This window comes from Bison bison, unplaced genomic scaffold (assembly GCF_000754665.1).
Source record: "Bison bison bison isolate TAMUID 2011002044 unplaced genomic scaffold, Bison_UMD1.0 scf7180017864198, whole genome shotgun sequence".
Taxonomy (NCBI): domain Eukaryota; kingdom Metazoa; phylum Chordata; class Mammalia; order Artiodactyla; family Bovidae; genus Bison; species Bison bison.
In genome coordinates this window covers 1,596,969-1,609,393 of record NW_011494770.1, presented here as the reverse complement: position 1 = coordinate 1,609,393, position 12,425 = coordinate 1,596,969, and the positions used below count along the sequence as shown (strand labels likewise).

The 12,425-nt window shown below is 39.8% G+C and overlaps 1 non-coding gene across 1 annotated transcript; it reads right to left on the bottom strand.

The window, feature by feature from the left end:
- Positions 1–4,499: 4,499 nt before the first annotated feature.
- Positions 4,500–4,572, bottom strand: TRNAC-GCA. Its single transcript has one exon. It is a non-coding gene; the product is annotated as a tRNA-Cys (tRNA).
- Positions 4,573–12,425: the final 7,853 nt, after the last annotated feature.

The following is a 12,425-nucleotide window of genomic DNA, read 5'->3' as shown; positions in this document are numbered from 1 at the left end:
ATTCCCAACTGGAAATAGCAGAATCCACTCTACCTACTTATACAAGAAGTGTTGCTTTGGGATCATTGAAAAGACTTGAGTTATAAGATTTGGGGTAAGCCTTCAGGAGAAAAGCCCTAAAACCATATGCCAATACTGGTACCATCCTTAGATCACCATGTGACAATGTTCCATAGCCCGTTCAGCTACAGTTCTATAACTGTGGTAAGGATGCACTTCTGACTTGGATCTTGAGTATTGCTTGGTCCATGCACTGGTGCTCAAGGCAATTCCAAATGAACAGAAAATCCATATGCCCTCTAACCCTCAGGGGCTACCCCTTACTTTAATATTCAACAAGATGGATCATGTCTCACTGGTAAATTTCACTTATCTCTTGTGCTTCTGGGCAGACCATTCTATAGTCTGCTTCATACTTTGCTAATACCTCCCAGCCTGTGCTTTCTTCACTGACCTCTCCCATACTTGCATAACTTTTATGTACCACTAACCCAAGTTTGTGGAGAAGGCAGTGGCACCCCACTCCAGTGCTCTTGCCTGGAGAGTCCCATGGATGGAGGAGCCTGGTGGGCTGCAGTCCATGGGGTTGCTGGGAGTCGGAGACGACTGAGTGACTTCACTTTCACTTTTCACTTTCATGCATTGGAGAAGGAAATGGCAACCCACTCCAGTGTTCTTGCCTGGAGAATCCCAGGGACCAGGGAGCCTGGTGGGCTGCTGTCTATGGGGTCGCACAGGGTTGGACCACGACTGAAGCGACTTAGCAGCAGCAGCAACCCAAGTTTGTATAATATGGAAGAGACTTTTCTGAAGGTTTGAAGATATTGGAGGGTAATTATAGCACAGAACAGGAAATAATTTTGCCCCTAACACAAGGCAATTAGTGTAGAGAATACCTTTTACCAAAATTTTGTGGTTAGAGAGGCTAACTAATTAATAAAGCAATATCAACTTCCTATTTGATGGCAAACATGCTGCTGCTGCTGCTAATAAGTCACTTCAGTTGTGTCCGACTCTGTGCGACCCCATAGATGGCAGCCCACCAGGCTCCCCTGTCCCTGGGATTCTCCAGGCAAGAACACTGGAGTAGGTTGCCATTTCCTTCTCCAATGCATGAAAGTGAAAAGTGAAAGTGAAGTCGTTCAGTCATGTCTGACTCCCAGCGACCCCATGGACTGTAGCCTACCAGGCTCTTTGTAGCCTACCAAATCTGTCCATGGGATTTTCCAGGCAAGAGAACTGGAGTGGGTTGCCATGGCAAACATGAGTGTAGTAGAAAAGTGTTACACATCTCCCATCTTATGGACTTTCTCATCGGTCCCATCCCTCCATCTGCTGCTGACTCCATCACACTGCTGGGGCTCATCTCTTTCCAGAAGCTTTTTCTCATCTCTTACTGTTCATGTGCCCCTTCTTCTCTTGCCTGTGCTGCTGATAGGAACTTCTCTTACTTGATTACCTTTTTGTTTTACAGTTTTCTTCCAGATCATGTCTTGGGTAAGGGGTTTTTATTTCACAGCAAATTGGATTCATTGAATTATTTTTGTCCCTCATACAAATCACATGCTCCCATTTCTGTAGGTAAAAAGCCTACCTGCAGAATCTTTCGTACTGTAGCTACTTGGCTCTCCCTGAAACTAATAGTAAAACCTAGTGGTGGAGATTGAAATGGGAAACTCGTAAAAGGTACGGTTTTTCTAGTAGCCATGGACGGATGTGAGAGTTGAACCATAAAGAAGAATTGTTGCTTTTGAATTGTGGTGCTGGAGAAGACTCTTGAGAGTCCCTTGGACTACAAGGAGATCAAACCAGTCAATCCTAAAGGAAATCATCCCTGAATATTCATTGGAAGAGAATGATGCTCAAGCTGAAGGTCTGATACTTTGGCAGCCTGATGTAAAGAGCCAACTCAATGGAAAAGATTCTGATGCTGGGGGCAGTTGAAGGCAAAAGGAGAAGGGGGTTACAGAGGACGAGATGGTTGGATGGTATCACTGACTCAATGGGACATGAGTTTGAGCAAACTCTGAGAGAGAGTGAAGGACCAGGGAGCCTGGTGTGCTGCAGTCCCTGGGGTCTCAGAGTCAGAAACGACTTGGCAACTGAACAACAGCAAAAATAAATGACTGTTTTAAGCTGCAAGGTCATAGAGTTCAGATGATTGCTTGTACTCTACTACTTCTTGGCTTGTAACTCCTCCCCACCCCAGTAAGTCCTATATCTGCACCACGTGACAGGAATGGTTTGTATCTGTCATCCCTGTAGGCAGCATTCATTCCACAAATATTTACTGAGTGCCCACCATGTGCCAGGCACTGTTACAATTCTTGAGATACCTCAGTGAACAAAACAAAGAGCTCTGTCTTTCTGGGGGTTATGTTTTAGTGGTGATAATCAAGGTGGAAGAAGATGAAACAAATACAAGAGGTAAATTACATAATATGTTAAAAGGTAGAAGTACTATGGAAAACAAAATGTAGAATGGGGTAGACAGGGATCGGGTGTTGCTATCAGAATTGGGAAACTGATTAATGTGTAGCTTGGCTTTGGATAAATTGCTGCTGCTAAGTCACTTCAGTCGTGTCTGACTCTGTGCAACCCCATAGACGTCAGCCCACCAGGCTCCCCCATCCCTGGGATTCTCCAGGCAAGAACACTGGAGTGGGTTGCCATTTCCTTCTCCAATACATGAAAGTGAAAAGCGAAAGTGAAGTCGCTCAGTCGTGTCCGACTCTTAAAACCCCATGGACCGCAGCCTACCAGATTCCTCCGTCCATGGGATTTTCCAGGCAAGAGTACTGGAATGGTTGGATAAATTACTATATATATATACATTCTTTAAGATAGAGTTCGTGCTCTTTTTCTTTTTTAATCCATGTATCCCTAATAGAGTAACCAACATATATTGGGTGGCTGACAATTGTTGAATTAATTTTTCTGATGTGATTTAGCATACAAAAAGTGATTTGTCAGGTCTCATTCATAAGCAACATTACTTCAGCACTTTTCTAACTCAAGGACATTCCTTGGCTTCTGCGAAAAAATACCTGGCACACATTAATTTTTAAGGAAATCTCATTAGGAAATAATGTTCTATGCCATCACCTTCAATTTAGTTAATGTCTCCATTGAAGACTGGTTCACTGTGTTGTTTCTAGCATCTGGCAAAATGTAGCATATAGGCTAGGAAGAGTTGGCCATTATACAATCAGAAATGGAGGATGTAGCAAACTCTCAGGTATGTGTTGCAACATGGACATAGTTCTTGTGTACAGAAAGGAAAGAAACACAAATTCTGCCAAAAATCAAGATGCCTCCATGTATACTAGCTTTGAAGATTGAATTCATTTAGAATTCATTTCCCCTAATAGTGCATTAGTGAGAAGTATATCTCAACCCACCAGGCTCCTCTGTCCAGGCAAGGATACTGGAGTGGGTGGTCATGTTCTTCTCCAGGGGATCTTCTCAACCCAGGGATTGAACTAGCGTCTCCTGTGGCTCTTGCATTGCAAGAGGATTCTTTACTGCTGTGCCATGGGAAAAGTCCAGTGCTGTAGTACTAAGGGTGTAAGTTGGCTTGGTAACTGCTGCTGATTCTCGGATGATTCCATGTGAGGATCACAAGAAGGTGCTACATGTGACACAACAAAATCAGAAAAATCATAATATGCACCCAAATTCTGCTAATTTGACTCCTTTCATCTCTTTTTGAAAAGACACTGAACTCTCAAAATCCTTGATACCATGTCTCTTAGTCAATATGCAGGCCGATGACTCCTCTTTTTTCCTTCGCAAAGGAAGAGGTAGAAATTACTGTTGACTTTATCCTACTCATATTGTTACTTCAGTTCAGTCGCTCAGTCGTGTCCAACTCTTTGCGACCCCATTAATCGCAGCACGCCAGGCCTCCCTGTCCATCACCAACTCCGGAGTTCACCCAGACTCACGTTCATCGAGTCAGTGATGCCATTCAGCCATCTCATCCTCTGTCGCCCCCTTCCCCTGCCCCCAATCCCTCCCAGCATCAGAGTCTTTTCCAATGAGTCAACTCTTTGCATGAGGTGGCCAAAGTACTGGAGTTTCAGCTTTAGCATCATTCCTTCCAAAGAAATCCCAGGGCTGATCTCCTTCAGAATGGACTGGTTGGATCTCCTTGCAGTCTAAGGGACTCTCAAGAGTTTTCTCCAACACCACAGTTCAAAAGCATCAATTCTTTGGCACTCAGCCTTCTTCACAGTCCAACTCTCACATGCATACATGACCACAGGAAAAACCATAGCCTAGATGAACCTTTGTTGACAAAGTAATGTCTCTGCTTTTGAATATGCTATCTAGGTTGGTCATAACTTTCCTTCCAAGGAGTAAGAAAGAAAGTGAAGTCGCTCAGTCGTGTCCGACTCTTTGCGACCCCATGGACGGTAACCTATCAGGCTCCTCCGTCCATGGGATTTTCTAGGCAAGACTGCTGGAGTGGATTACCATTTCCTTCTCCAGGGGACCTTCCTGACCCAGGAATCGAACCTGGGTCTCCTGCATTGCAGGCAGATGCTTTACCGTCTGAGCCACCAGGGAAGCCAAGGAGTAAGCGTCTTTTAATTTCATGGCTGCAGTCACCATCTGCAGTGACTTTGGAGCCCAAAAAATAAAGTCTGACACTGTTTCCACTGTTTCCCCATCTATTTCCCATGAAGTGATGGGACCAGATGCCATGATCTTCGTATTCTGAATGTTGAGCTTTAAGCCAAGTTTTTCACTCTCCACTTTCACTTTCAGCAAGAGGCTTTTGAGTTCCTCTTCACTTTCTGCCATAAGGGTGGTGTCATCTGCATATCTGAGGTTATTGATATTTCTCCCAGCAATCTTGATTCCAGCTTGTGCTTCTTCCGGCCCAGCGTTTCTCATGATGTACTCTGCATAGAAGTTAAATAAGCAGGGTGACAATATACAGCCTTGACATACTCCTTTTCCTATTTGGAACCAGTCTGTTGTTCCATGTCCAGTTCTAACTGTTGCTTCCTGACCTGCATACAAATTTCTCAAGAGGCACGTCAGGTTGGTATTTAAAAGATGTTTTAGAGATAAAAGAAAATCTTGAAAATTGCTAGAAATCATGTGGTTCAACTCAGTGAATCACACTGCCAGCAGGCAAATTATTTCTTGGCAGTAAAAATTGTCTAGCTATCATTTTACTCCCTAAAGCTGATCTTTATAAGAATTCATCGATCCTTAATGTGGAATACTTCAGATGACCTAGTCCAATGGCAAAAATCAAAACCAGTAAAGACTGGTTTGGCAGCCTAGAGACAGTTCACCTTGGAATGAATGGGTCAAGAATCTGAATACAAGGTAATTCTCCAGCTCTTTTCAATTGTTTTTTCATTATGGAGTCCATAAGATTTTAACCTGGAACCACAAATGGAAGTGTTTATTCGGAATAATCAAGCACAGAGAAAAGAAACACCAACTCAAAAGCGAATGTATATGGTATTAAATGGTATTAAATATTAAAAATTGAGAAAGCACCTAAGTGCTTTGATGAACATCTTTTGGCTCAGTTTCTATAAAGAGTCAATGCTCTATGTTTTCATGCGATTTTATATCAGGCAGATAAAATGATTTGCAAAGGAGCGAATAATGTATTTGTGAAATAAAAAGAATGTCGTGGAAAAGCCTGTACCACTAGACTATTCCCAATTTATGAATGTTGGTAAGTCATTTGTGTCTCTGGACCCCAGCTCTTTTTGGTAAAATGGGGAACAATTTTGCTCATTTTCCACAAATATTATGTTAATCCAGTGAGGGAACACAAGTGAACATGTCCTGTAAAGCATTACATGCTGCACACATTTGAAGTTTGATATTATTTATTATTTTTGCAGGGACTGTAGCACAAATGGTTTCTTAACCATATAATTACTTGTCCCAGAATTGCTATTAATATGAACATGATTTCCAGACATTTCCCTTGCTTGAACTATTTCCCCACTTTCCTCTCATCTCACCTGATATGTCTGTTCTGTCTGCATGATCCCTCCAAACTGCTGCTTCCCTATTCTGCAAATGCCAGGGCTGGCACCATCTCTCTGCCTACCAGATAAGGAACACTATCTATCTGTGTTCCCTTGTTAATCTATTGACCTTTAAGCACAGTTGTGTTTCATTAAGAGGGCATGTACTTTGAGGCAAACATTTTCCACTGGTTTAATTTTAGCTGTAAGAGAGACAAGGGAGGTGTGTTGCCAAAAGATGTCACTTACACCGAGGAGGAGAGGAAGACACTCTCAGGCACATTCCTCTGGTATCATCTAGTATTTAATTTTCTGCAGCAAAGAGCTATGCTGTACTGATTTCATGGAAAATACAGAAAGAGGTAAAACAATAGAGCATTTCAGCGCTCCTTCCAGGAGGGTACACTGCCAGGGCATGAGGAGCACAAAACAGAAATCATTTTGGATAGATTATGGTTGACTAGTTTCACAGGATATCTATTAGGATCTCTATTACACCAGTTTTTAACTGGTTAACTCTGGGCAGGTTGAGAGCTTTCTGAACCTCATTCTCTGTTAGGAAGGAGTAACAGTAACTTTCTTGTGTAATTATTAGTAAGCGTTAGTACTATTCAATACATGTGAAATGTTCTGGCACACAATGGGAATTTGCTGCATATCTCAGGAAACTCAAACAGGGGCTCTGTGTCAACCCAGAGGGGTAGGATGAGAAGGGAGATGGGCAGGAGGTTCAAGGGGGGCAGATATATGTGTACCTATGGCTGATTCATGTTGAGGTTTGACATAAAAGAACAAAATTCTGTAAAGCAGTTATCCTTCAATTAAAAAACTAATAAATTTAAAAAGTTCTGGCATAAAGTGGGTGCATCATAAATATTACTTATACCTGTATAAACAGTAAATACTATTGCTCTCAGTGGATAGTGACCACATGTCTGTATTGAGAAACAGCTCAAAGAGGCACACTACGCATTTGCTGAAGACTTAAGCTATGGATACATAAAGTCTTAAGAATATTGGAGTCCAGACCCCCAGAAAAGCAAGATTGCCTTCCATGTATCATCTATGACTGGCAAATATCCAGCCTCTGATTAAACTCAACAAGGGACAGGATGTCCATTAGCTACAAAGGAATTCATTCCTTTAAAGAACAGTTCTAACTATTAGAAAGAGCTTGCTTACAATCCTTTGAAATTTAGCCTTTCATAAATTCGGCCCATTAATCCTACATCTTCCTGTTACAGTGTTAAAGATGAAGCTGAATCATCATTATTTCATGAAACACCTATGAAAAGAATGAAGACAAAATCATGCCAGACTTAAGTCTTCTCTTGTTTCAGGTCTTAAATTTATCCTTTATGATATCATTGGCAGCCCTTTACTGGCCTAGGTTACTCTAGTTTTTAAAGTATAGTCTTGTTTTTAATGTATAGGAACCAGGTTTGAACATAGTGCTATGAGTGTGGCCAAATACAATGAGCCTCTCTTTATTAATTGGCATTCTGTGCGTTTATAAATGTAATCTAAGTTTGCAGTTTATATTTACCTTCCACTAGGAACAACACACGCATTTATTCAAACCAGGACACTTTTGAGAGTGAAAGGTGTGCTATTAGCAATTACACTTGGAAAACAGACATAAACTGGAATTGTTACGATGAGCAAACACAGGTCCTCATCCTACATCAGAAGCATGCTCCCATTTTGTTCTCTTTTACCTCTCTTTCAGTTCTCGTGTAAATGGTCTCTTCTCTGGTTTATTCTAGTAGTTCGTGGAAGTTTATGGAATTCAACTGCATAAGTCTTGTACTATATATGCTCTAATTGCTTCTAACAGATAGCCTTTTGGTAAACACAACAACTTTCACTTCTTTACTTTAAATCTCACTAACATACCAGGTTTGTGTACTCTCTTTTATAAAAATTTTAAGCTTCCTTTCCTGTACATTCTCTGTACATTAGAATGCTATAATCATGAGACTGTTAAAATTACCCTGGTGTTTATACTTTTCTATTGAATCAATGCTTCTCATATATCTGTGGCTTTTGAGTATTTCTAGCTTTATCAATTTATCTGAGTAATTATCTCTGATATTTCAGGTTGACACTTTTTGGATCACATCATCAAGTCTACAAATAATTATATCAAATTGCATTTATTTAATACTTTGCACATTGCAAAACTGCTTTCATATTCACATTTGAATGTTCCAACAACTCTTGAGAAAGGCTGAAAAAGTATAATTATCTTGTCTTTATAGAGAAATGGATGGCTTAAACTCAAATTTTTAATATCTATTCCAGTGTTCCTTCAACTATGCCATAACGTTTTCTTCTTTCTTATCATTCAATAAATATCTCTACCCTTTTGCCTATTTTCATGCAGTGAATGATATATTTTTAAGAAAACAAGTAGTTATTCAACAGCATCTAAACACTTTCTTTTCCTAAGCCATGAGACTCAGTTTGAAGACACTTTGTAAATAGTGCACATCCCTGTGTTTTTGTCCTTCTCGTAATGGAATAAAAATCACTAGACACAGCTTCTGTCTCTGGCCGTGTAATTTTGCCTTACGTTTGGGCTCATGTGAATAAGCAAAGTTGGTAAAGTTGAAGGGTTCTGGAGATACAGGCAAGTTCTCCATCAGATGCTGCACATTGCTGTACTGCTATCTTATTGTTCTATCAGATGGACACAAGGATAACTTTAAACTCCTTTTCTAATAGTTGCCAATCACTGCCAGACAGTGGATACACCTCATCTCATTTCAAGGATATCCTGCACCTGGAAAGCCAGATACTTAGTTCTTGAGAAGATACTGATTCACCTTATTTGAAAAGATCCTCATGTCTGAATTATAGATTGCAGGATGTAGTTTTTCTTCTCCTCCTCCTTGTCACATTTTTTGTTCTCCAAAGTACTGAGATTAGGTTCACGCCCTTTAGTTCACTCTTTCATCCTTATTTCTGTCTTCTCAGTAGCAACCTTTTCTGTTTCCTAATACATCAAAAATAGAAACTTAGCCCTTATGTGTTTTTAGTCTCTTCCTTAGCAGATATTTTATCTGTGGTACAAGTTATAATGTAACTCCTCCCTTTCCTTCCTGCTGGCCTTTAAGACTAGATGTTTGTAATGAAGATGAGTAGTGCAGACAACTCAAGCCCCCTCAAAGGAGAAGTTCAATCTGAATGTTCCAAGTCTTTTTCTTTCTCAGACTTGGCTGCTGCTGTTAAATTTTGGTCTTCTGGCAAGATTGGAACCCCAGGAAGAGAAATAATATAGTATCTAAGGCGTAATACATCCTGACTACTCTTTATATGGCACCAAGACCAATTTTAATCTGCAAAAACTGAACACTGTGTCTTTGGACCAAAAGTCCAAATCCTAACTCTTACAAATTTACGACTTGACCTTGGGCTTGCTACTTGATTATTCTAAGCATCAGATTCTTCACTTGTTTAAAATGAAGGGCTTGAGCTAGCTGCTCCTCAATATTTTTTTTCCTATTTTGATAATAATTTATTCTTATCATGAATAAGGTATTTCATATATGGTTTTGAATATCACACAATAGTCCTCTCCCTGGTTGGGTGTGATGGGTTTGATGACCAGGAGATGGTAACTGATACTTAGTGGTGTTGCTTTTAAGAGAATGATTTACTTCTTTTAACCTTCTATTAACTGCTCATGAATATCCTTCATTTTGTCTTTACATTCATTTCACATATTTCTTTCTAGAGTATTAAATGCATAGAAAAATCACTTTACTTGAAGAGATTATTTTTTTAAGCTTTCACATTCATAACTCATCATTGAGATTCTGGAACTTTAGAAGATTTGTGGACTTTAATATTCTGTGCTCTTCAGAGTTTGTGTCTGTGAATATACTTGTCTGTGATGGAGTCTAGGTCCCTGCAGGGTAAAAAATATGCAGCTCTCAAAGGTAAAAGTCTCTATCTAATTTTAGGTGGTTTCTGTCTCCTATTTATCACAAGTTTTTTTTTTTTTTCCTCCTCAAGTGTCCAATATTTCCTAGGGTCCAATATTTCACAAGCCCTGCAGCATTGCTGTGAGATGGGTAACAAACCAATTTATATTTTATAGATACTAAAACTGAGGCACAGAGAAAGTATGTGATCTGTTCCAGCACTCCAGCAGCTCAGCAAGGAATAGCAGAATAAAGATCAAGAAAAGAAATAACCTAATTCCTCTGTGATTCTCTTTTGCTGAGGATCAGAGCACTGAGCTGACAGAATCTCTGAGAAACTAGCAGCCTACTATCCTCTTTGTAGGGAAGCCTATCTATGAGTTTATTCAGTAGAGATGGTAAGCTCCTGACTATAGTCTATACCAGTGTTTAACATTCTTCATTACTAGAATGTTCTTCCTCAGACTTTGCCATCATCCACAACCATACATTGGCACTTCTCAAGTCATGCCTTGAACCCTGTAACAGCCTTCAGACTAGGCTGTTACAGTAATTCCTCTCCTCCACTCCCTGCTTCTACCTACCTCACCCAATCTGTTCTACATTCTGTGTCCAGTGATCTTCCTTAAGGCACTATTTCATAGCACCACTTGAGTGTGCAAAGTGTGTAAAGGCTTCCTGGTTCCCAACATATCAGGCCTATATTCTCTGCCATCAGAGTTGGATTCTGCTCCATTCATTATTCAACCATATTATCCTATCATGTCCCTAGTCCAGATATGCAGATCTCTTGTTTTCTTTCCTCAGGATCTCACTTTGCTTTTAAATCTTAGTCTCCCTGTGTCCTTGAAGCCTTTGTTGACTGCTCTAGCTGCAGCAATCTCATTGCTGTGTTAACACTAATTGTCCTGTGGTTACTGTTACCCACAGTCATTCTCTCACTGCATTTGTGTCTCTTTAGTCTATCTGGACCATTAAGCTTCCAGGACTGTGTCTTCTTTTTGTCTTACAATAGTATGAAGTACAATAAATGAAGACTATAAACAAAATGACAGTGTTCTCAATAAGTGTTAGTTGACTCTGAAATTCAGTGTACTGGATTTGTCAGTTATATTGTAGGCGTGTATGTGTGTATGCACACGAGTATGTGTGTGTGTATTTATGAGTAAAACTTTTTACTTTTGAAACAGAAAATAGAGTTACAGATGTATTGTATAAAATAAACTATGGTTACCAGGGAGTAAGTGGGAAGAGGGATATATTGGGAGATTGGGATTGACATATACATACTACAATATATAAAATAGATAACTAATAAAGACCTACTATATATGGGCTTCCTAGGTGGCTCAGTGGTAAGGAATCCACGTACCAAATAGAAGAGATGCAAGAGACTCAGTTTCAATCCCTGGGTCAGGAAGATTTCCTGCAGAAGGAAATGGTGACCCACTCCAGTACTCTTGCCTGGAAAATCCCATGGATGGAGGAGCCTGGTGGGCTACAGTCCATGGGATTGCAAAAAGTCGGACATGACTGAGTGACTGAACATGCATGTACAGCTACTATATAGCACAGGGAACCCCACTCAATGCTCTATAATGGCTTATGTAGAAAAAAAAAATCTTAAAAAAAAAGAGCAGATATATATACATATATCTGATTATAATTGATTAACTTTGTTATACATCTGAAACTAACACAAGATTGTAAATCAACGATATTCCCACAAAAAAAAGTGCTGGAGGTGGACAGCTAACACAGCATAAAAGAATTTGGGGGGTCAATTCAAGGCAGGAAGCTGGAAAGTTAGAGCTTGGCTAACCTGCTACAACTTGAGGAACTGAATTTTAAATGTATTTAATTTTACTTATATTTAAACTTGAATAATCACATGTGGCTAATGGCTGTATTACACTAAACAACACTAACATTTTTTAGGATGAACCAGCAATCATTTCACATACTAATCTCCAAAAATTTTGTGAGGATTCAACCTGTATATTTTCTTTTTAGAACATTCTTTGTTTCCTCATTAATAGGTTTGCACTTGAAAATGTATTTTGCGCTTGCTGCTGTGACTACTGTTATAACCCTCTCTTTTTTCTAAAGTCCCTTCTAACTCATAGATTCTGTGATTGTTTCTAGATGTTCCTTGGAATTGTTTAGTTATTACAATCTTGATATACATAAAATACTCTGACCTCACTGAAAGAAACAGATTGACATATAAATTGATGAATTTGGAGGCATTTGAAGATGAGACCTAAATGTTCTCAATCAGGGACAATTTTGCCCCACAGGGAACATGTAGTCATATTTGGAGATGTGTTTTGATTTTCATAACTAGGGGGAGTAGATATTCCAGTTGGATAGAGGGCAGAGGTGTGGCTAAATTTGTACAGGACAAAGCCCCCAAATGTCCACAGTGCTAAGGCTGAGAAAGTCTGATTTACACAATCATTTAAGGAAAAGGTATCATTTATATAGA